This window comes from Leptidea sinapis, chromosome 39 (genome assembly GCF_905404315.1).
Source record: "Leptidea sinapis chromosome 39, ilLepSina1.1, whole genome shotgun sequence".
Classification (NCBI taxonomy): Eukaryota; Metazoa; Arthropoda; class Insecta; order Lepidoptera; family Pieridae; genus Leptidea; species Leptidea sinapis.
The window spans coordinates 5,314,863-5,341,750 of record NC_066303.1 but is presented as its reverse complement, the minus strand read 5'-3'; the positions used below and the strand labels follow the sequence as shown (position 1 = coordinate 5,341,750).

The 26,888-nt window shown below is 34.7% G+C and overlaps 1 protein-coding gene across 1 annotated transcript in view; it reads left to right on the top strand.

Annotated features, from left to right (window-relative positions):
- Positions 1-502: 502 nt before the first annotated feature.
- The window catches only part of LOC126976199 (T cell receptor beta variable 29-1-like), a 430,134-nt gene continuing 403,748 nt past the window's right edge, over positions 503-26,888 (top strand). The window contains exon 1 of the mRNA XM_050824453.1: positions 503-626. The gene's annotated coding sequence lies outside the window, so the exon portion shown is untranslated. The remainder of the gene's footprint in view (positions 627-26,888) is intronic.

Below are 26,888 nucleotides of genomic sequence, written 5' to 3'. Positions count from 1 at the left end.
CGACTCAGTTACAGTTATGTCCTATTTGAACATAGCACACATTTGAACATAGTACACTTTGTGACCTAATAATGTGACGTTTAGGAGAAAAAACATAAATAATTGTAGTACTAAAATACATATAAGACAAAATTGAGATTTATAAAATGTAATTAATGATAATCTGGTCTGTTGTTATTTGTTAGCATTGTTGAGAAAATCTTTTCAATGATTCGGTAAGCTGACATTGCTAGTAAACAACTTGCTTGTGTATGAGAAAATAAAATAAGAAAATAACCCTTGTAGCAGTGCGAAAGTTGAAGAAGGCGGGTCAAAGCTAACCGGGGTTGATTTACTACGGAGTCAAAAAAATCCAATAAGATAATAATATAGGTCATAAACTCTGGTTGTCTTTACATTCAGGCTTGTCTTACCAAAACTGTAACACACAGACGTACCGCTACCCTACGGCCTACACACACACACAGGCACGCCCCCGGGTGAGAGCTTTCAGAGCTTTAGTGTGACTTTAGCCGTCGCGACGAACGCATGTCTCTCCGCGCGCGTTGTGTTTTGGAATATATCGATGTCGATGTGATGTGAAAAGTGTTCGTGGATTGTGCAGGAAGGTGGGACTAATTTCAATTGTAAGTATTTTCCTAAATAAATTTATAAATTAAATTGTGACGTTCTATTCATAACTTTATCGCTCACTTCCTTAATGCTACAAATATATTTGGCAGATTAAAATATTTTAATGCATATCTCGAGATTAAGGATGTTTGCATCTCTAAAAAATGTAGATTTTAAATCTTAAAATAAACATACAAATTAAGAATTAATCGTAAAATATCTTGATTTTGTTAATTGAATTTCAAAGATTTCTTCTATCTTTCCTTACGAATCAAACTCAGTTAAATCAAAATTTTGTTTTGTAAAATATAATTTTAACCTCATAACAGTACTAATTTAAGATTTCAACTTGATTTTCACCCCACCAAAGAAAAACATCTTGCAGTACTTCTACACAACTAAAAGAAAACCACTGCGAATTTTTGTGTCTGTGATAAAAGGCTAGAACATAGGCTCGGCTTTTTATTATGGTACGGTCACATTAACGTATCGTCTACTGCCTTTTACAACAATAAATAAGGCATTCAGTTTTCGCGGGAAATTATGTGGAGAGTAGAGTTTATCTAGATGTAGCAAAGATCCAGCGGGAAAACCAGAGAGATTTTCTAACTTGGAGGTTGAAGGAATGATTGGCATTGCTGAAATATAGATATAAGTCGTGGCTGTACCTCGGTATTCATTGCTTTAATTATGGACTGAAACATTTGCATATCACGGTAGGGCCACCATACCATTATAGACTACCTTTCATTTTGATAATGCAAACTCTACTTTTAAATGTTTTGTGTCAGTATTTCCTAACTTCTGTCCGCGATACATTTATCCGATCCCGGGAACTCTAACAAATATCTCGATATAAAATACTTAAATTATCTTGTCTGACAACATATGATCAACTAACAGACTAGGTACTTCATGTGTATTTATAATATTAGTTGTTATTCTCCAGAAAGCATCGAATCTATCTTATATCTCACGGTGACGAGCGCAATTGTCTACAATTGACGTTCAGAATTTTAGAGTTTTTCAAGAATCCTGAGTGGCACTGCATTATAATGAGCAGGGCGTATCAATTACCATCAGCTGAACGGACTTACTGTCATAAAAAAAATCCTGAAAAAAAACCCTACTCTTTTGACGGCCTCCAATAGGATTGGATACGTTACAAATTATATAAATAGTACTATCATTTAAGAAAAATAAAATTATCAGTATGAAATTAGATTTCGCTTACATGGCAATCTGATAACTTAAAGTTTTTTGTTCATGTGGGAATATATTTATTTACAACTTAACAACCTGTATATTTATTTTGTTACTTAATGATGGAAAAAGTATCACTACTTGTGTATCAAGAATAATGACAGCATTCCGCATTGGATAGCGAGTCTAATCCTTTGAAATACCAGCGCTTGGATTTCCATTGATAATTGTATTGAACGGAAAAGCGGACCTTTGCTTAGTAAAATCATAATAAATATGTAGGTACATGTCCATGAAAATACCATCAAAATTAGTCCAATATTTTGGAAAATCAACCGAAACCAAAGACAAACATATAAAATAAACATCCCGGCATCACATGTTACGGTTAATGTATTATATTTAAGCTATTTCGACAAAATTATAGATTATACATATAATTTTTTTATACCAACTTAACTCTTTTGCTTTTTTACTGATTAGAATAAAAAAAAACAATTAATTAATATTAAGATAAGATTGCTAAAATATATCAATGATATATATAAATAAGTTAAGCCGTTTCTGAGATCAGCGTCCGCAAATGCAAATTATACCAACGGCAAACAGACAAAAATTTTAAGATCTATTTTTTGCAGAACCGCGGACTAGATTACATTTAAAATCAAATCAAAATCACTTTTTTCATCCAGGTGTACGAAGAGACATTTATGAATGTCAAAAGATTTTTTTTCCTTCCTACACTTACCACCACCAAAGATTGAGCTTTACTGAAGAGAAGTGGCAATCGTTGCCACTCATTTAAATCAACATGATTATGTCAATATATTGCATCAGGAACAGACACATTTCTGCTAGGTTCTGCTTTCAAACTCACATGCAAATAGTGTGTTAAGTATGCGGCATAATGAATTTATTTCGCATGACTCCCGGCGCGAGAGTGAATCCATCGAGCGCCTTGTCGTGCAGGGCAAATTGGAGGGCACCAGAGGGCGAGGAAGGTCACCCATGCTCTTTTTTTTTGAGAGGAGGAAATACAGTTACGTATTTACGCCCCGGAACAGGGGCAACAGAGGGTGATACTTATTGCTCGATGTGTGGTATCTGTATGAATTTCAAAAAAAGAACATTTTCGTTAACGCGTTCCACACTACCATAAAGTGGCACGCCGTAAAAAAAAAGTAGGTTATTCGAAACCCCGCCATTTTTCTTGAAAAAATGAGCGATTCAAGTTTTGACAGCACACCGCCGGATATTTAAAACGCTGCAAAAGAACATAATATTCAAGTGAATTTTAATAATTGCACAATACAAAATGTAAATTACTACAAAAATAAATAATTATTTCATTGATACTTAGTTTATTTATATAAAATCAGTAATGGATGATATTAGGTTACTACGAGTACTACGACTGTCTGTTTTAATGTTAGCAGTAAGCTAACTGTTTCAGAATCTTTTAGAGGATTCATATTCTGGGTGTAGATAAAGTCTTGTATGCAACTGTTGATAACTAGGTATTAAAACATTCATGTGATACTATTATAAACCCACATTCGTGTTTTAATACCCCTTATTACACAACAGTTGCATAAATAACTATTATTATTGACCATAGTACCTTCGTCTGGCATTCTAAAACAGCGCGTTTTGCAAGAAGCTTTTTCCTTTGCGCAGCCACATTGTGAATCAATTACCAGCTACTGTATTCCCGAACCGATATGACGGGATCTTTAATCTGACAACATAGCCCACATTAAAGGCCGGCAACGCAACTTTCAATGTATGGTTTTGCGGAAGTCTATGGTCAGTTTTTCCACTTCCCATCCCATAAGCTCGTTTACCCCTTTATATATAAAAAAAAGGCAAGGTCAATCGACTTCATATTAACAAAGGAAGTTTTCAAGTCGTATATAATTATTATCCTATGTATCTAGTAGTACCTCAGACGTGACACACCAACATACATAAAAACAAGCGGTATATATCTATCAATAATTTATATTTCATCAATAGTTTTTTCCAGTAAATAAGGACTCCGTGTCACCTTACATAACAGTGTAGCACCAAAACAAGCCGATTAACGTGTAAATAGATAGCCCCACGCACACACTTACACTACTACAGGCCGATAGGCGGCCATTATGAGAATTGTCGTCGTCTGTGACAGATCAGTTTGCGGCTCAATAAAATATTTTAGAAATTCCGTCGTGCGTTGTGAAAAAGTGTAAATACGATACTATATAAGTATTTGTGGCCATATATGATCATTTAAGGGAGAAAAAATTTTGTAACTAGTATCGTTCGTAACCGCACACACACAAGCATAACGGTGCTTCACTTGCTAATATCACGGCGCGGAGTCCTTTTTTTTCTCGTCCGTGACTTCAAGTCTATATTTTTATTAGTCTTTAAGTAAATGATCGTGACTATCTCAACGTACATCCAAAATATTTTTGTCAAACCGCGTCTCAAAGAAGAATGGCGAGTTTGCATGTATTAACAACTAGCTGACCCGGCAAACGTTGTTTTGCCATATAAAGTATAATTCACGCGATAGTTTTATAAGTAATAAAATATTGCCTATATTATAGCCTGTACATCATTTTGTTCTATTGTCAATAGTTTTTGCAGCGCACGCAAAAATAGGTTTTAGATTTTACACCTTGTGTTACAAAATAGCAATTTTATTACGGATCCCTAATTTTGAAAAAAAAAACATAGCCTTCCTCGATAAATGGACTACCCAACACTGAAAGAATCATTCAAATCGGACCAGTAGTACCAGAGATTAGCGCGTTCAAACAAACAAACAAACAAACAAACAAACACTGCAGCTTTATAATATTAAGTATAGATAAAGCAAATGAATGAATGAATGAATGAATGAAAACTTTATTAATAACAAACACAAACCACACAGAATAATACAACTAAATAAGACTTACAGAGGTAAAAAATAATAATTAAAAACTTATAGCATAAAAATATACAAATGATAAAAAAAAACAAATGTATGCATAATATTTTAGTGATTATCTTAATTTAAAAGTACTGTGCAGCAGTTATTGTTATCAAAAGGAACTGACTCAGCATCATGCTGCATTGGAATAATACCAACACAGCGCTGATTTTCAGCAGTCCCCAGGTGACCCATTGAGTAACTACTATTGTTAAAAATATATTTAGTTTTATTAAAGGTTCCAAAATATTTTTACATAAATATTAAAATAAAAGCAATTTTAGAAGTATTGTCAGAAACAAACTAGAACTTCGTTCCCATTATGTATTATTAATAAGATATATCTAATTATGTAGGAATTATGCACACAAATTGTGAGATGTAGGGAAATAAGGATGAGATTTGGTGGTAAGTATATCTAAAAAATTGGGAGAAAAAAGATATAAATAAAACAAACTATAATAATTAAGTGCCTAATTTTTATTATTAATACAAGCTGACCCAGCAAACGTTGTATTGCCGAAATTAAAATCGCGACACAAAAGTAACTGTTGATCGTAGATGGGTGAAAATTTGAAGTTGTATGTATTTTTTAATTTTGACTCATAATCAAACAAATTTAAATAAACATGTCAAAAAAAATTTGGCGTGGACCACCCTTAACATTTAGGGGGATGAAAAATAGATGTTGTCCGATTCTCAGACCTACCCAATATGCACTCAAAATTTCATGAGAATCGGTCAAGCCGATTCGAAGCAGTTTAACTACAAACACCGCGACATGAGAATTTTATATATTAGATTATACCAAGACGTGCGGGTACATGTTATTGTTACCGATATATTATAATTGCTTACTATTATGAATCTGCTCATTATAAATGTTTATAATTAAATTATTGTATAAACCTTGCTATTCAGGTCAAATTCAAATTCAAAAACACTTTGTTCACGTAGGTCACGGAAATGACACATATGAATGTCAAAAAAAATTGTTTCTTATTGAATTTACCGCTACTTCGTAAAGGGTTGAGCTAATGAGAAGAAGCAGCAAGAAACTCATTGCCACTCTTTTAAGTCAAGACTTACATTTTAATTGTTTTACAAAATTCATTTCAATTACAATATATGCAAAGTGACGCGACAAAAATACTCAAATGTCAAAAACTGAAAGGCTTACACGAGTAAGTCAAAAAAGTAAATTAATACTTATAAACACAAGAGTTATTGAGTATAGTGATGCATCAATCTACACATACCGTAAATAAATAGAGGCATTATGTGAGCATTTCATAAAATAAAATATGTTATAACTTTATATATACCTTGCTATTCAGGTCTTTAGTAAAATGAACGTAAGTACTTAAAATTGTTATTACCTAGTTGAAAGAATCTTTACAGGTAGGTATCTCATGTTCATGTTCGTTGTTCATAAAATAAATGACTGTATTAATTAACGGCCGTTTTAAATAACCTATCTATCCTTAGTTTAAATTACTAGAGGTAAGACAAATCTATCCTTTTACGCTTACTTACATTTCAATAATCGACATTGAGCATTGGACTATAACTATACTGGACATAACTATGGATAGATAAGATCTTGTTATTAAACGGTGACAGCAATTTATCCGTAACCAGAGATACGTTATTAAAAACGGCTGTTGGCCCTGAAGGCCTTTATAGGACATAGGACATGGGCCGTGGAGGCCGCAAAGACTACGCAACAACAGTCGCGGTTAGAGTCTCCTTAGGAGACCCTAAGGAGACTCGAACCTCGGACCGGCTGTGTGCTTGTGGGAAGGAGAGAGAATGAAAATGAAGATGAAAGAAAAAAAATTTAAAATAACACACTCGCCGGCGAGTGTGGTGATGTTTTGTGTAATGTATGTAAGTGTGTAAGTATGTGTTTATGAATGTATGTAAATTATTTCTTACTGGGGTTTTTAAAAAAAAAACAAAGTGAACTTTAGCTCTTTAAAATGAGGTTCAAAACGAATAAATAAAATAAGATTTAATAAAATGACAACTGACAAGTGGTGTCAATAATTGTCATCACAACAATGTCTCTATGGCATAGCGTTAAATTTTTGCACAACAACTCATTTTGTAACCAATTTTAATATTTTCTTTCTTTTGACTCCCATAAGCTAGAATCTTTATAAATTTTTTATAACTTAATTATAATTTATATCAACTTGTCTATGTAAGATGATTCGTTAATTTTTTAATTATGTGGGTCCATTCCTGCCATACTTCTTTGATACCTTGCGCAATTTTTTACTATAGAGCCGGCTTTATCTTGTGAGCGGGCGGCGGTGATCACTTAACATCAGGTGACCCGTACGCTCTGTTTTCTTCCTCTTCCATATAAAAAGAGTCGAGTTAACCTCCTAAAGACTGAATAGTGAGTTAAACCATAAAGGAGTAATTCATTTGAAATAGTTTTATTCCGGTGAGATTGGTTCAAAAGACAGATTTAATTGAAATTCTCATTGAATTAATGTTGCCGCGAGTCAGTCTCTATTCAAGGCTGCGACGAAACTCCGAGTACGAATAACGGCCGAATTTTATGTACGGAGTTCTCGTAAACGATATTTTTATTTACGACTTTGTATTAACCCTGAATATCTATTTATATACATTGGAAAAGACAAAACAGTTCTCTATACTTTTATACGTTTTATATTAGCTTCGACTGTATGTATATTTAATGCTATGTGTTATCTTAATATACTTAGTCTGGCCATAATTACTGTTACAATTAAAAATAAACAAAATTTTAAACATTTGAATTTGGAATCTGTCATTTTGATATGATTGTTCATTGAGTTTTCTCATTTTGGCGCCAATACATTGTACAATATTTTGCGATATTAAAATGGTGTGGGGTGATAAAGAGAACCGAATCACTGTGATTGCATTACACTAAGTAGGTATGAAGCCAAATGCAATTTTGAAAACTCTCCATACGCTTGGTATTACTTGGTATTAGGTCAGTAATTAGCTGTCAACAATCTGAAGCTGTCCCAATATACCCGATAAGTTATTCTTATCGCCATATATTGGGACGCGTGAATTGCAATTTCCATATCGCCGGTAAGCTATACGTCGTCCCATTGACAGACAGCGTGTACGGATAAGGTGAGCTACCGTCGATAAGTTTATTGGTACAGAAAAGGCAACGATAGTTACGTTATCTCAAGTAAGAGATAGACTGAATTTTGGGAACGGCCATTACTGTTTGTACGAACTATTTGACATGCTGCTTTGAAAAATAATTACAATTAATAAATTGGCTTAAATAAAAAGCAAACTGTATTGTAGTAAATAATTTTCAAGATTTCGTTCCATAAATTTTAGTAAAATTACGATAACCCATACATAAAAAGTGATATTAGCGCCGTTTTTATAGCAAAAGGACGAACCCACCGTACTCATAATTATTACATTGTACATAATAGTGTGTCAAGCATTAAAATAATTCTTTTGATTGTTTTAAAACCGAAATTTAATCTACGGGAACCGTTTTATTTCGAATCCACTGTCCATCCCTTGGTTCATGTTTCTGTCAGTTGCATCTCATATACCTACCGCTATAGTTACACAATTGTAATTATGACAATGTATCTGACTTATGCTCTCTCTGACCTCTACTATTTACTACTGGACTGGTGGCTGTCAAAGTGCTTTTGTGCCTGTTTGATATTCGCCATTCTGGCGCTGTTGGCCATCGCGACAGTCTGCGGTACTAAAACTAGTGATGATAACGTCAGCTAAGCAAACATCGGTAGGTAGTGGGAAAATATTTACAAAAAAAAAATAGTGTCCTTTATTACGTTGATTCCATAAGTTTTTAAGATTCCACGAACAAAATTAATTCAAAATGCCTAAATACTTCAGAGTACAGGACGCTTCTCTCGAAGCCATTTGCATTAAACGTCAAATTTAGTTCTCTGGACGCTCGCGAGTGGCGCTTTAAATAGGCACAAAAAATTTGCTGTCAAACATATGGAACAGCCTGTCCAGTGGTATTTATACAGGTCAGTGTATAAGAATATTCAAGATGGCGGATTACATAATGTTGGCCGTGCAATTACTATTTTTTTTAACAAAAGAATTTAAAATATAGGTAATATTTATAAGAATAATAATATAATTATAGATATTAAGTGGCATTAAAAATATGTTTCTTCTGCATCCTACTTACCCGTCCCATATAATGTGACATATACCACGACCATATAATAGTCTCAAAACGAGGGACTTATAAAATGTAAATGAGCTTCTAACATCGAATACTGGGACGAATTTAAATACAGTTATTATGTTATATAGGCCCTCGTGCTATTTACATATTCATTGGCAGACAATGTGTGCGGAAAACGTTCGTGGCCTCAACGAATACCCTTTATTTTACTCCAGTTTAGTGTCGGGTGGGCGGTCATCTTAAGATACCGAGCAACAGAGAGCGGATGTCCGAGAGCTTGTTAGTTCGACGCTCTAAGATATTATTTATATTACTTTTTGAAGTGAAAACTTCATAGACGCGCCGAGCGCTATGTTTTGTGGTTAATAAATGGGACTTATATGTCACGATCGAGTATGTAGCGCTCGTTCAAGTAACACTTCTACTAAGGAAGAGCGTTTATTCAGAATAAATTTACTGCTGGCTTCAACTATAATTATACGTTAGTATTACATAGATTAAAACGGTAACAAACAGATATTGCACTGGATGCCGGCTAGATTATGGATACCACAATGGGGCCTAATTTTGCCCTGATACTATATGTAAGCATTATTGTGTTTCGGTCTGAAGTATGCCGTAGCTGTTGAAATAAGTGGCCAAACGAGACTTAACATCCTATGTCTCAAAGAGATGAGCGTACTTGTAGTGCCTGCATTGTTGGGCAGGGCGTATCAATTACCATCAGCTGAACGTCTCGTCCCTTTAGATTTTATTCACAATTAAAATTGTATTTGTTGAATTAAACAAGAAATTTATTGATGTGTTGTCATAGGAATATACAAAGAGACATTATATATAGCGCCATCTATTATCGTTTTGTTAGATTATTTCAGTGGGGTCGTTTATTGACTAGGAAGTATTGGCATTGGTCAACTTGTATCTTTAGATAATTTATACGAGACTCTATCTAGAGAGTCTCTTTCTGTTAGGAAACTGATAACAAGTTTAATACTTTAGTGTGCCTGACAAGCTACGTCTTACACTCGCGATTTATATGACTCTTTGTGTTAGTGTGCGTGCATTGCTCAAAATAGAGTTCAACTTTAAACTAATTTTTTTTTGACTTTTTCACAGCTGTCATAGTCTATCTAGACGTATAAATGTTCTAAGACTAGTATAGATAATATAATAATGACGAAGTCGGCCATAAATACTGTTACAATTAAAAATATACAAAATATTGCAAATGAATTTGGAATCTGTCATTTTTATATGATTGTTCATTGGGTATGCTCATTGGCGCCAATACATTGTACGCCAAAATGAGCAAACTCATATGTTGCGATATAAAAATGAAGCGGGGTGATAAAGAGAACCGAATCGCTGTGATTTCGTTACACAAAGTAGGTATGGAGCCAAATGCCATTTTTAAAAACTCTCCATACGCTTGGTATTAGTAAAATGTTTGTGTACCGGACTATTAATAGGTACAATGAGAGCTCGTCTGTTTGTGACAGGAAAAGATCTGACCGTCCACGTAGCGTTCGTACGAAAAATGTGGTCAAAGCTGTAAGGGAAAGAATTCGAAGAAATCCTGCCCGAAAGCAAAAGATTTTATTTACGAACATAGCACCTAGAACCATGTCGCGCATTTTAAATGATAACTTAGGACTTGCAGCCTATAAGAGATAATTTTACAAAGAATAGGGTGGTAAAATCGAAACAACAATTGAAGCGGTACGCAAAGGGATGACGAAGAAAAAAAATTGTTTACAGATGAGAAAACTTTTACCAGTGAGCAATATTTTACTAAACAAAATGATCGCATTTATGCTCAAAGCTCTAAGGAAGCTACCCAAATTAGTCGACAGTGTGCAAATTGGGCACTATCCGACTTCAATGATAGTTTGGAGGGATATAAGCTATGAAAGAGTGACTAATCCATACTTTTGTGAAAAAGGTATTAAAACATCGGCACAAGTGTATCAAGATACAATTCTTGAGAAGGTAGTGACCCCTTAACAACCATGTTCAATTGCCAAATATGGTCCTTTTAGATAATCAACCGGGTCATAAAGCTCTGTCTATGCAGTCTTGGTTGGAATCGATTCACATATAACATAACCTAGCGACATGTAGTCAAGTGGTTAGCTATCCTACCTGCTAAGCTAGAGGTCCCGGGTTCGAATACCGGTAGGTGCAAGCATTTATATGATGAATATGGATGTTTGTTTCCAAGTCATGGATGTTTAAATGTATTTATGTATGTTTAAGTAAGTATATTGCATTAAATATATCGTTGTCTTGCAACCCATAACATAGGCTATATGCCTAATTTGGAGTAAGATAATTTGGGTAAAAAAAATGTGTGTCAAAATTATATTATATTATACATTTTAGACTTCCCCAGAGCTGAAGATTGGTCGTCGTCTTGTCCCGATCTTAATCCGCTATTATGAGTTATGGTCAGTTTCAGAGAGTACGCTGTTTCTTCTGCATATCAATGATATGTTGGACACCTCCAACATTCATTGCTATGCAGACGATAGCACTGGTGATGCCGTATACACTGGCCATGCAGGTCTCTCTCGGGAAATCGTCGACCAGTGCCGGGAGAAACTTGTGTCTTCTATCGAGTCCTCTCTTGAGAAGGTCGCGGAATGGGGAAAATTGAACCTTGTCCAATTTAACCCCCAGAAGACTCAAGTTTGCGCGTTTACCACTAAAAAAGCCCCATTTGTCGTATCACCGCTCTTCGAGAACACTTCTCTTAAAGCCGCGCCTAGTATCGGAATACTGGGTCTCGAAATCTCGAGCGATTGCCAATTTCGTGGTCATCTGGAAGGCAAAGCCAAATTGGCTTCAAAGAAACTGGGCGTCATTAATAGAGCACGGCAATACTTCAAGCCGGCCCACATACTACAGCTCTACAAAGCGCAGGTCCGGCCACACATGGAGTATTGCTGTCATCTCTGGTCTGGCGCACCCCAGTATCAGCTCGATCCATTTGACTGCGTGCAACGCGGAGCAGCTCGAATTGTCGGGGACCCAGTGCTCTGTGAACGGCTGGATTACTTGGCGTTGCGTATAGACGTCGCTTCATTGTGTGTCTTCTACCGCATTTATCACGGGGAGTGTTCCGAAGAGCTGTTTAACCTGATTCCTGCCGCCGAATTCCACCTTCGCACGACACGCCACAAGTTAGGATATCATCCTCACCATCTGGATGTGTGGCGGTCCACCACAGTGCGGTTTTCAAGGAGCTTTCTACCACGCACTACAAAGCTGTGGAATGAGCTTCCTTGTGCGGTGTTTCAGGGACGATACGACATGGGTACTTTTTTTTTGAACATTACCACGCCATTTTTTTGAACCACAGACTAATAAGACCACGGACGTCCATGATTTTTTTTTATTGAACTTTTTTTTATATTAATACGTATTCGACAACTAAAAAAAAGTATCAGGATTATTCATTAGTGTCTCAGCTTTATATTGATATGCTTTTTATAATGTGTAAGAGTAATAGAAAAAAAAATGCAGTTTGAAGAGTGGAAATCGTGTGACCTTGACAGGTGGCTTGAGGCGTGCAAAATAATAAAGACACTGGGATCACATATCATCAGTAAGTATTTTGTATTTTATTAATTATTTCAATGTTACACAAGCTAGGATATCATCCCTACCATCTGGATGTGTGGCGGTCCTCCACAGTGCGGTTTTATAGGAGCTTTCTCCCTCGTACTACAAAGCTGTGGAATGAGCTTCCATGTGCGGTGTTTCCGGGACGATACGACATGGGTACCTTCAAAAAAAGCGCGTACACCTTCCTTAAAGGCCGGCAACGCTCCTGTGATGGTGCTGCAAGAGACTGTGGGCGGCGGTGATCACTTAACAACAAGTGACCCGTACGCTCGTTTGTCCTCCTATTCCATAAAAAAAAAAGTACGGCTTGCTCTAAACGCCATAATAATTTGGAGTCCCTTAAACAATCCGTACGATTGGCAGTAAATAATTTTCCCATGGAAAGAGGGCATGCTTCTATTGATAACTGGCCTCAACGTTTAAAGGACTGTATTGCAGCAAATGGAGACCAGTTTGAATAAGCTTTTATATTTTAAATTGTTTTATATTTATGTATTAAACTAGCACAGTAAAAGTAATAAATGTTGTTTCCAATTGAATTTTTTTTTCTTTGTTTCAGTATTTATGGCAAGACTAGCTATGTAATGTATATTGAGGTCATCCGATTAGTTTTCCAGTTTCAATATCTCAAACAGAGGCTTCCATCCATCTAAGCCCAGTCTAAGTCGAGGCTGGTTCAGTTAGACATCTGCTGAGCTAATTAACGTTGTGTCATCCGCACCTCTGTAGCGCAATGCAGATTCTGTAATCCTGGTACCTGATGCGGCCGTGCTAACTGTCCTCTACTTTGTCATTTCACTAAAATAACATGACTAATCCTTCTTCAGATAGCCATGGGCAAATTTCGTTTACTTGACAACCTGTATAGCCGAGTAGTTAGCGATCCTACCTACTAAGCTAGAGGTCCCGGGTTCGAATCCCGGTGTTTGTCTCCGAGTCATGGATGTTTATATGTATTTCTGTAGTAAGTATATTGTATTAAATATATCGTTGTCTTGCAACCCATAACACAGGCTATATATTCCTAATTTGGGGCAAGATAACTTGTGTAAAAAGTGTGTCAATACTTATTATCGGGGTTTTTATAACCCGCCAAAATTGCTACCATTAATTATTCTTAGTAAATATTGTTACAAATATTATATTTTAATATTCGATTTTTTGAAATTGCAACGCTTTTATTATGTTGGTAACTTCGATCTTTTTACACGTTCGCGCCATTTCACATATTTTTTTCAATATAAATGTTAAATCATAATAATAGAATGGGGTGTTAAAATAAACTAACGCGGCAGTCTAATAACGCGTTTTCATATCTAAGAACAAGCCGATTTCTCTATCGCTTGTTGCCTCGCTGAGCTCAGACGTAACGTGACATTTTTTCATGCGTGCAACCGGCGTTCATCAATTTTATTAGGGGTTATCGCGTTTAAAAATATTAATTACAGAACTTATGAACACCAGTTTTGGTATTTAGTGGGAAGTAGGTAATTGAACTGTACATTCATGGGATAATATAATCTTACTATAGCGCCAGTGGTTGGGAGATCAATACTGATGACGTCACGGGTAACATAAAATGCAAATATACAAGCACTTAGCGAATTGCTCCCGAACTATTGACTGTCGCATAACATTTACGTTCTAGTATGTGAAATTGTTTATGCTCGGTCCGATAACCTCTTTTGATGCTGTGATTGGTCTGCTGGATATAAATAAACTTTTAGGAGACTAGTTCACACGTCTTCCTAACTATATACACACGAAAATAAGCCTTCTAATATTCCATATCTAAATCTAATAAATAAAATTCTCATGTCGCGGTGTTTGTTATCAAACTCCTCTGAAAGGGGTAAACCGATTTATTTGAAATTTTATTTTCAGCCAACATCTATTTTTCATACTCCTAAATGATAACGGTGACCCTACCCTAAATACTCTTTTTTTATAATTATTTTATTTTCATCTTAATTTTTATGATTTTTTAAAGTGATAACCCTCACTTCTGGGTTTGTATTCAGTTTTATTGGGTAGAATAGTAAATGGGTTAGAATCCACGACTCATAAAACGTAAAATTTTGGAGATCCATTATCCTTTAGGGCTAAAAGCATTTATTAATGTCCTTTGATCCAGGTATAAGGCAAAGGATATACCGGAATATATTTCTGTGGGACGCCATTGTAAAATCAGTAACTGAAATAGCTTATGGTAAATACGTCTACCGGCGTTAGCTGAAGGCTCTATAACAGATAATGGTCGCCATGTTATGATGACGCAGATAATTTGAATACATTGATGAGTTCGATTTATAATGTAAGGGTTCTTTATCCTAATAAGACAAAATCTCTTGTTCGTCTTCTCGTTTGTCTGTCGGTCTCTCAGCCGACTTAATAATAAATAAACTAAATAATAAAATCGCCTTATTAGGTCGTCTGTTTGTTTTACTTATAATAATTGAATCAAGTCGAAATTCTAAATTCTGTCTTAACAATAACCTAGAAAATTTCGAAAGCTTTCTATGAGTTTAAAATTTTTTAAAATCGGTCCAGAAATGGCCGAGAACAATTTAACATAGAAATCAATTGGAGTCACCCGGTGGGAGCTCCGCGCAGCTGCGCTCAATAAAACACATTTTAAAGGATTAAAACGCATGTATTAAATATATTTTTATATTAGGTTTTCGCGTAAAACTTAAATTTTTATTATTATTTTACTTATGCCGATTTTACGAGACCTTTGCAGAGCTGTGAGACTGCAAACTTACTAATAATTAAATAAAATACTTTTTAAAGTATTTTATTTAAGAAGCAAATTCCTAAAATCGCGCGCGTTACGTTCATCCTAAACAGAGGCTCCACGTTCTCCTTCCTACCCCGATTTCATCCTGGTTTTCTAAGACTTACGTTAAAAATACTTATCAAAGAATCGGGTATGAAAAAATAATACACAATTCTAAATAAATCTTCAAATGTAATGAAATTAATGACACACACAACTTATCTTGCCCAAAACTAGGCATAGCCTGTGCTATGGGCACAAGACAACAATATATTAAAAACAATTTACTTACTTAAACATAAATACAAACATCAACGACATCCATAATCATTCTTAAGTCTCTAGCTCAGTAGGTAGGGTCACTAACCATTGGACTATATGGGTCGTCTCATATATATGTAACGAAAACTAATATAAGTCCATCTCTGGTGAAGCTACTCTACCGTCAGCTACATAGTTTCACAAAACAAACCTAGTCCAGTTGGCGACTCCTCGGCTCAGCCTCATACATATAACATGACCCCGCCTCAAAGCCAGATCGGCTTGTTTTAAACTATTTCATCTTTAACTCTTTGTAAGTCGGAACAATGCACTTTCCTCGAGATTATTTTGCAGGTTTTGTTTTATCAAAGGACCCGCTCACCCCTGCTGACAATGTTGATCATTTTCCTTCGCGATACATTTTCATTTCCTATTTTTAATTCACAGAACAATATTGTTTCTTAACGCTTCTTTGTACCACCTTTTATTATTTCTGTGAGAAATGTATTTGAATAACGGACTTTTATTATTAAGTATAACTTTAGAATATTAATCAGGAACAACTTCATTTCGTATAAAAAAACTTTTTAATAATTTTATCAAATTAATATATTGTCATCGATCTTCGACAAATCTACGAAGTTTGAACGAAATCTGGCCGTTTAAAGTGGGTCAAAATCGCAGCAAAATGAGTCGGTTACAAACAAACATACATACAGATGAAGCTAGTAAAAAGCATGTAAAATGAGCTGTTTCGTACTCTTTTCAAAAAACCTTTATAATTGTTACCAAATTTATGGCTTTTTTCATGACAACCATTTATTGATGGCCTTATTTTTTGTAGTTATAGGGGCTATAGTAATACACTCTCTGTCGAAATTTTAAGTATAATATTACATTTGTTGTTTATGACTCATGAACGGAATTGAATGTTGGGTATGGCAGAAGAAACATGAATGCAGGATAAATGCAGCTGAGATGAGAGCGTTGAGAAGTATGATAGGAGTTAAACTGAGTGAAAGGATAAGAAATAGTGAGATAAGGAAACGTTGTGGTCTGAAAGATGATGTTGTGACAAATACTGAAAAAGGTTTGCTGAGATGGTTTGGCCCATGTCCAGAAAATGAATGAAGAACGATTGACGAATGATTGGCTAGTCTGAATGAAAGTGTTGGAAGGGGTAGACCTAGGCGGACATTTCGAGATCAAATCAGGGACGTCTTGACAAAAGGCCAGGTTAAGAGTACCCTAAACCGAAGAGCATGTATGAAAGGAATAATGAAAGTGGACGAAGCGAAACAAGTATCTAAGGATCGTAGCAAGTGGAAAGAAGTGGTCTCTGCCTACCCCTACGGGAAAGAGTATGTATGTTGTCTATGAGATACAGCATGCGTCAGCAGAGGACACAGAGAGCATGAGACAGGTGGACGGACAGAAGCGTTTTAATGAAAGGGTATCCGTTGGTATTTTTTATGAAAATAAGGGACGAGACGAGCAGGACGTTCAGCTGATGGTAATTGATACGCCCTGCCCATAACAATGCAGTGCCTCTCAGGATTCTTGAAATAATAATAAAAATGTAACTTTTACGCAATAATTCAATTAATTCCATAACTTCAAGTACCAGTCTTGGGAGAAATTTATTCTCTTTTACCTTTTTGTATAACTAACACATTGTAAATGATTGCGAGGTTATTACTGTATGTGTTGCGTGCATTAATGCGTGTTTTATATAAGTTACAAGAAGTAACTTAGACGCACTTAACATTCACTTCACGTCTAACTTATACACCACGTGCGACTAACTACTGATTTGGTTGGAATTGGAATGGCGGGGATGAAACAACGCGTAAATATGGTGTATTTTATTTAGCTATACGCCATATTATGCGAAAACCCTTCCATTACCTTTTTATATATATATAATTATTCACATATATATAATGAACTGCTGTTTTTTTAAATTAAAATATATGAGTATCATATTTCCGTCATTTTCCGTTCCTTGTAGGTAGGTTCCGCGTAGGTAGGAATGTAATGTATGAAACGATAGTAAATAAATGTTCACCAACTAGATATCTGATGTTACTTCAAATCTAAATGTGAGAGGCTCCTTTGCACAGGATGTCAGCTAGATTACGGTCTCAAGGGCGACGTGCGCAATTGTAGAGCCACTCAAAATTTTTGGGTTTTTTCAAGAATCCTGAGCGGTACTGCATTGTAATGGGCAGGGTGTATCAATTACCATCAGCTGAACGTCCTGCTCGTTCCGTCCCTTATTACCATAAAAAAATCACTCAATATTTTTTCTATTGACACACCTTGTCAGTTCCTTGAATCGTTAAGTTTGTTGTTGCGAAATCCACTGCAGTCCTTTTCGTCGAATTACGATAAGCTATTTAAAATCTTTATAAAAGACATAAGTGTGTTAAGTATTTGCGATGTTAAACTTGAAAACCTTGTTTGTATATTGCCTGCTCCCGCGTTGAAAAAAACATCAGGTTTACTTGTTTACGCGCCAAGTAACAAAAAAAAAAGTTGTTTACCATAAAACATTTGAATGAGCACCATCAAGTTTATAAAGTATTTCAGTATACGAAATAGAATTATTTTTGTGAGTAATCGTCACTTATTATTGAAACATAAATAATGGGATCACTCGGACATACGTGTCTGTCTGGGCAACTAGTATAACATAAATTCAATCGATATAAACCACAGGAAGAAAAAGGAGTAAGCGTACCTACTAGGGAAATCTCACAAGAGCCTTACCGACCGAGTATTTTTGTTGCGTCACTTTGCATATATTGTAATTCAAATGATTTGTGAAGTGTATCTATATATATAAAAATTAATTACTGTTCGTTAGTCTCGCTAAATCTAGAGAACGGCTTGACCGATTTTGCTAATATTGGTCTTGAATTATTTGTGGAAGTCCAGAGGAGGTTTAAAAGGTAAATAGATATGAATATTCTCGGAACAAAAATAAATAAAAACAAAAATTTTGTTTTTGCTTTTATGTGTTCCTGTCGCTCAGAAACCAATTGAAAAAATAGCTTAAAATAACTAATTAGAATCTTTATATCTTTCAGGAAGTGAAAATAAACTTAATTTTAGTTAAGGAAGGTTTACATATATAATTTATATCGCAAAACAACGTCTGTCAGGTCAGCTAGTTACATATAAGAACTTGTAACAACTTATTCTGTTTTGAAAAGAGCAATATTAGAGTTTCTTGCTTATTCTTCTCTGAGGAAAACTGCCTTCCGAATGAGTTTTATGAAAAAATATGATATACTTCAAGTGTAATATGTATTATCTATGAAATAAAGATATTTTTGATTTGATTTGACCATATATATCGTTAAATAAACGTACAATTGAGTTCCAAAATCGAAAACGCATAAGCACGTGGTAGGCGAGGATCGAACCGAGGGCTCAGTGGTAAGAGTCAACTATTCAACCTATTGCGCCGCCGACACAACCGAACCAAACTGAATTTCTAGTGTCTCTAGGTAATGATTACAAAAAATTAACGATTCTTTCATGAGAAACTCAGTGCGTTTCTATAACAAACTCCCATCAAAAGTGACAGAGCTATCAATTCGTCATTTCAAATCTTATATTAAAAAACAATTAATTAAGGAAGCCTATTATAGAATAGATGATTTTATAAATGCCAAGAAAGCTTGGCCAGATGTCGCTCCATCTCGCAATGACAACTTGACAATACCTTAGGTTCTTGTAAACCGGTGTAGAGCTATGACTTGTTTTTGTACAACATAGTACAATAGTGTAATTATGAATACAACTTTGTATTTTTGTATATTAGAATTATTTATTTTGTGACGATTCAATGTGATCCTCGAGATTTTATTGATTAAAGATATTCTGATTCTGATTCTGATCTTATGGCTCTTAGAGAATTCTAACCATCAGCGTGAGTCATTGAGCAGCATGTCACGGACCATCAAGTCAATAGCCCTGCGTGTCTCGTGACATCGTATCATTTAAATAATATGCTAAAAAATTAAAATATGCAAAAATTATAGGCCAGTATAAAGGCTTTCCACTTTAAATTAATTTCTAACTTGACATCCTTTAAAGCCTTAAAAGGCTAAGCTTTGATAAAAATTCGCTTCGACGTAAAACAAGAAAAAGCGTTCGGCCCGACCTGAAAAATTGTGAGCTTTCCCGGCTTGAGCTTTTAGATTTTTTTCTATTTACCATTCATTAGTGCTTGGAATTAAAGATGGATTCTCTAATGGTTGGCCTCTTTACGTGATAACATTGTCTCCTGTTGTTCTAATACTTTGTAAAACGACTCATTAATAAAGGCATAAAAGGCATTTATTTTCTCAAAATTGATACCTTTAGAATTCTTTTTGATATCATTTCTAATATACTAGATACTACTACCGCTTCGTAAACAAATGGCGCTCTGAGAGTGAAGAAACGGCGCAGGAAACTCTCCCAGCATTCTTTTTTTTTGCGCTCTTTTCAATAAAAATATATAATATTGTACAGTCATATCTATCGCTATAAAATAATCATAATCTACAAAATAATGCAAGGAACAAAATAAATGTGTTACGAAATTTAAAAGAATTATTAAAAAACGTTTGTGTGGGAAAGGTTACTATAGCATAAATGAATTTCTTAATGACACCACAGACTGGGAATGAAGCGAACACCCTCAAACTCTATAATTATAAATGTTTATTGTACGATATTTCATTGTAATCCATATTTTTATATTTAAAAAAAAATCCGCTGAGTTTTTTGCGCTCATTCTTCTCAGGTCTGAGGCAGTCTATTTTGAATGGGTGGTAGTTTTTGACGTTCAATAAGTGATTTTGAATCCTATTTCGAATAAAAATATTTGAATTTGAACGGGATTCAGTGGTGATGAAATGAAAGAAGAAAGTCTTTTAATATTATAAGTTGTGATTGCAAATTCGATTCAATTCAATTTATTCATTAAGAGATTATTAAAATAATAATACAATAAAAATAATTATTTAATAATACAATGAAATGATCTGTAATATGGCATGATTTACATTTAAATACTTTTATAAACGAATTATTAAAAAAAATAGTAGTAAATTGTTTTTTTTTGTGGGAGGCTCGTTTGCACAGGATGCCATCTAGTTTATGGGTACCACAACGGCGTCTATTTCTGCCGTGCAGCAGTAATGTATAAGCAGAACTGTGTCTCGGTCTGAAGGGCACGGTAGCTAGTGAGATTACTGGGCAAATGAACATCTTATGTCTCAAAGAGACGAAAACAATTGTAGTGCCGCTCAGAATTTTTGGGATTTCAAAGCGGCACTGCATTCATACTATCAGCTGGTCGTCCTGCTCATCTCGTCCCTTATTTTCATACAAAAAGTGCGGTTTGAGACCTTTCTGCCTAACTACGACCAAGTAATGTCAGTTAAAATTACTACACAGACATGGAAAGCCATAAAGCAGAAGGTAGTGTTAATTAAATAACATCATCACAATCTGCCGAATACCTGCAAGCATAACCTCATTATACTAATGAGTAAAATAATGCGACGACTCAATTATACGGTGAACGGATCAAGATGTATCCATCTCGCTTACTCCTATGTTGTCCAGCCATGGTGCAAGCGTTTTGTCTCAATTTCAATCGGATGACCTATTTTTTATTTAGGTTGAAGATGTAAGGCATATTTTTCTAGAATTTTCTGTAATGAATGCTTTGATTTTTAGTGACCCAAATACAACTTAGGCAGGGAATGTTACAAAATGTACAGGTATCTTAATTGTAACGGACGTTTTTGACTGATTTTAAGTGGCATTATTAACTCATAAGAATAATAATAATATAAAATAATATTTATCGCAGACAGTTAATATCCCCAAGGCAATTTTAATTTATCACAGTTAGGTATGAAACTAGTAGGACGTTCAGTTGATGGTAATAGATATGCCTATTACAATGCAGTGTCACTCTGGATTCTTGAGAAACCCAAAAATTCTGAGCGGTGCTACAATTGCGCTCGTCACCTTGCGACTTATGATGTTAAGTCTCATTTGCCCAGTTATTTCACTAGCTACGGCACACTTCAGACCGTAACACAATAACTGCTTCACGGCTGAAATAGGCGCCGTTGTGGTACCCATAACAAAGACGACATCTTGTGCAAAGGAGCCTTCCACTAGTGAAATCTCCCATCTATCTTGTAAGCTTCAGTTCTCACTTTTTAAATATATACTCTCGAAAAGGGATGTGTTATCCTTAAGGATCCAAGTTATTACTGAACATACTTTGCGTTAGCAATAAAGTTGTAAATTTGTTATGAAATCTTACAATGTTTTGTACAAGTCAATATTATGTGAGGCGTAACTTTACTTTGTGTATCGTAACTTCAGATACTTCAATGTTTCACCCAATTATTTATTCGCTGCGGGCTGATTTTGCTGAATATAAATATGCTGATAGGCTTATTTAAGAAGAATACTCAATATATTTTTATGTCAAACAACAGAAAAATAATTTCTACAAAATAAAATTTCTAAGGCCTTCATTATAAAAATGCTGTTTATTTACTTCATTTCTTACCGTGTGTTCTGTTAATGGGTGTGGTTTTTTTGGTTTTTTGAGTTGTTGTGGACAACGAAATCATTTAAAATATTGTAAAATTCATAAGATGACAAATAGTACTTGTTCACCAAGAGGGAAGGTTAAACTTTTTGCACAAGACGAAGTCGAAGGCCTGAATGCTTCCGAGTAATGGCAAACACACCTACAAGAACAATAAATGCAAGTGATTATAATTTTAGCAAGATAATAGTGAATACAAATTTTACAAATTAAATGAAGCTATTTAAATTCGTTTTAAAAAGTCAATTTATTTTAATATTACAGATATTTTGTATCGTAATTATAAGTAATATGGCAGTCTGTGAACATACTAATTAAAAACTTACTTGTACCAACATATAAAAAAGGAATAGCATGTTAGAACTTGATTTTTATATTCCATTTCTGCCGCTAAACTTAAAAAGTTAATATGAAACGTGCAGTGAAATTTGACATAAGTTTGAAATAGTAATAACAATATGGTGACGAAGTATAATCCAGCTGAAATTGAAAGCAAGCAGCTGTTTATAACGTAGTGGATATCGGCTATCTCCTATTTTTATAATATTATACTAGCTGACCCAGCAAACGTTGTATTGCCGATATTAAAATCGCGATACAAAAGTAACTGCTGATCGTAGATGGGTGAAAATTTGAAGTTGTATGTATTTTTTAATGCTGACTCATAATCAAACAAATTTAAAAAAAATGCGTCAGTAAATTCTCTGATAGAAATAAAGAAAAACAAATTTGTTGTTTTTATTTAATTTAGTAGCATTTTACTATTTATTCACCTTTTAAACCTTCTCTGGACTTCCACAAATAATTCAAGACCTAAATTTGCCAAATCGGTCCAGCCGTTCTCGAGTTTTAGCCAGACTAACGAACAGCAATTCATTTTTATATATATAGATAACCGTCATCTATCAATGACTGCACTGTACATACTCGTACAATCGAGTGAATCGCTGTTTTCTTACGGCCGTTTTCAATAACGTATCTCTAGTTACGGATACATTGCTGTCACTGTTTTTGACATTGTCACTGTTTAATGACAAGATTTTATCTATCCATAGTTTTGTCCAATATAGTTATAGTTCAATCATAGCTTTATGTCTATAGGTTATTTAAATGAAAGTAAGCGTAAAAGGTTAAATTTGTCTTCTAGTAAGTTAAGGTGACACTAAATGCCACCGACCTTGAGCGAAATGAGTTCACGGCTGCCGGCCCGCCATCTATGTAAAAAAGCCAATATTTTAAAAATTCTTGCGTGGAAAACAGTTTATATGCTTACAATCTTCGTTATTCACTACTAATCTGAATAAATGAACCTACACAAAAAAGTACAAGCTATAAGAATAACTTTTATGAGAGAAGTACCAAAAAAATGCGTCACGCCATGCAAAAAAACTTATTTAACTTCAAAAAATATTGGTAGTTCAAAAAGGCTCGGCAGTGTTATACATAACCAACAGCAAGCATCAACAACCTACAAATAAGACTTAAGGATATATGTAACAGGATTGAAGTAGTATTCATAGCTCGAAATGCTATACTTTCACCACAAAAATTGTCTAATAACACCATGTTTGCGTGTTTTCTGCTTACTCTTCGCCTTAAACTAAGGATAGATAGGTTATTAAAAATGGCCGTAAGAGAGTTTCGCTAGGCTGTTTAGTTTGTCAAAGCGCGTTTTCAAAAATGGTTAATCTTGAACTGCTTGTGGATATTAAGTAGGTTATTATTTATAATTGAAAAATTTCAGTACAGTTTGTCAAATCAGTATCTTTTGGGTAGACATGTTCCATCGTATTCTACAGGATATGTATGTTAGTGCACTGAATTATTAAAACATGGAAGAGGATGGTGGTCGCTGAGGGAGCTCGGAGTCGACTCGAGTCGGTTTTATCCAAACGAATGTGACATAGCCGAGCGTGAAAGCTTGGGCTCATTCAATGTCATATGATAGTGTAAATCATAAACTCTTTATCTGGCTAGAAAACATGTAACAATAGGTGTGAATAATTTTAAGGTGTATGTAATAGGCCTTTTCTGGCATGCAAAATTATTCATCGTCATCACCAGCTAGAAGACGTCCACTGTTGGACAAAGGCCTCCCCCAAAGATATCTACGACGATTGGTCTTGCACTGCCCTCATCAAAAGCATTCCGGCGATCATGACCAGATCGTCGGTCCATCTTGTGGGTGGCCTACCAACACTACGTCTTCCTGTACGTGGTCGCCATTCGAGGATTCTACTGCCCCAACGGCCATCTGTCCGTCGAACTATGTGCCCTGCCCACTGCCACTTTACAATTATCATTAAGTATTAAACCATTTTTCATTCCATTTCATTAATTACAAAATTCTAGTTATTATTATAATTGATTTAACATTAATAAACTCTATATTTTTAGCACTTAGGGCAATTTAATAATATTATAAATAAAATAATAATAAAAAATAAACTAAAAAGCCTTTATTGTTTTAACAAGTTTTACACAGAGTAGTTTCGTGTGCCTAAAATTAATTTACTTATGACTACTATCTAAAAAACACATTTGACTATTAACTAGAGTTTAACTAATATACTAACAATTTTCATATCTATTGATTATCGGCAAAGGGTAGTTCGGTTACAACTTGTCTTCCGGCAAAGGCCTCCTCTAAAGTTCTCCAGTCTTTTCTCATTTTTGCAGTGCGAGTCCATGTTGAACCCGCTATTTTCCGTCATCCTCCCATCTCTTAGCCTGTCTTCTTCTATGTCTCTTTCCTTCTAAAGGGTACCATTCTGTGATAAGTCAATTAAATAAAGCGCATCTAAAGATATAAAGTCAAAAACAAAACCGTCCTGAGCTAACTGTAGTTCACTGAACTCACAAAACTGAAGTCTAGCTCGGTCACTTGACCTACATTGCGATCAATTTGTTAAAATATATCTAATGTATGACGCTGAACGTAACACGATGTTACAGTTTCCGTGAACGCCAACTTATGAACAAGCTTCCAAAAGAATATTACTAACTTTTCAATCTATTTCTTCTATGCATATGATAAATTCAAAAGGCATAAAAGGCATTTATTTTCTCAAAATTGATTCCTTTTGAATTCTTTTTGATGTCATTTCTAATAACTACTAGATACTACTACCGCTTCGGAAACAAATGGCGCTCTGAGAGAGAAGAAGCGGCGCAAGAAACTCTCCCACCATTCTTTTTTTGCGCTCTTTTCAATAAAATATACAATATTGTACAGTCATTTCTATCGCCCTAAAATAATCACAATCTAGTCCCAGGCTGTCCGATCATTTAGATATTCAACAGTGGAGTAATAGGATTTACGACAGAGCCATTTTTTTATAAAACATTTAAATTTATTTATAGATACTGAACAGTGGCTGGGACTTTATTATAGAAGTGTATACATTTACCCTTAAAGCTATTATGTATCTTATGAAGCCTACTAGAATTAGTTACAAGCAATCCCTTATTTCTAGTGTTATTATACAAATCAAATCAAAATCTCTTTATTCATGTAGATCACGGAAATGACACTTGTGATTGTCAAAAAATTTTTTTTCTTATTGAATTTACTGCCACTTCGTAAGGGATTGAGTTAATGAGAAGACGTGGCAAGAAACTCATTGCAACTCCTTTAAATCAACATTTACATTTTTATCGTTTTACAAATAATTTTAATTACAATATATGTAAAGTAATGTAAATCTTCAAACCTATCAATAGGACACATACAAAAATGACAAAATTTTATTACTATTAAAGGTTTAAGATTTGCATTAGAGGTGTATTAAATTAAATCATTTTTTAGTTATTTTATACTTGTCAGTCTTCGAAGTTGGTTATTTTTAACATAATTTTTGTATCTTCTCACATTTTAGTGTCATTAATCAGGTAAACTATAATATTTACTTTTTATTGTCATATATTAAATAGTAATTTTTTAAAGCAGATATGTCGACACATATACGACACGCGACACGCAGGCCGACGCCTGCGATAGGTTCCGCGTGCCTTAAACTTCTTATGAGACACTGAAATATCGTGATGAACATTTACTAGGAATAACAGGTAGCCTAAGACCCACTTATCGGCAAACGGTTTGGTTTATAGTTATCAACGGGTTAATAACATAATCTAAATGAAAACTCCTAAAATCCAGTATATAAACTATAGTAACATCATCCACGTAAACTAAAATAATCATAAAATTAAAACTACTGGGCCAAACTATGTCAAATTTTCATGGGACCAAATCGCAAATATTTTGCGTCAAACTTCGCGAATCGCGAAAATCAGATCATAAATCTCAGCGTAATCAGTGCACATACATAAAAAAAATACCAATCGAATTGAGAACCTCTCTCTTTTTGAAGACGGTTACAAAGTGAATAATTGTTAGAGTTCAGTGCCACTTTGTAGTGGCGGTAGTGATAAAACAGACAATCATTTGTGAAAATATAATAGAATTTTTAAGTACACGACAATATGATATAACCATCCTTAAGCCTACAGACAGAGCGATGTTACAAGTTTACGGATATAAAATATGTTTGACTCTGTCTGTGGCATCGTAGTGAATATTGAGAGCCGTGACTAC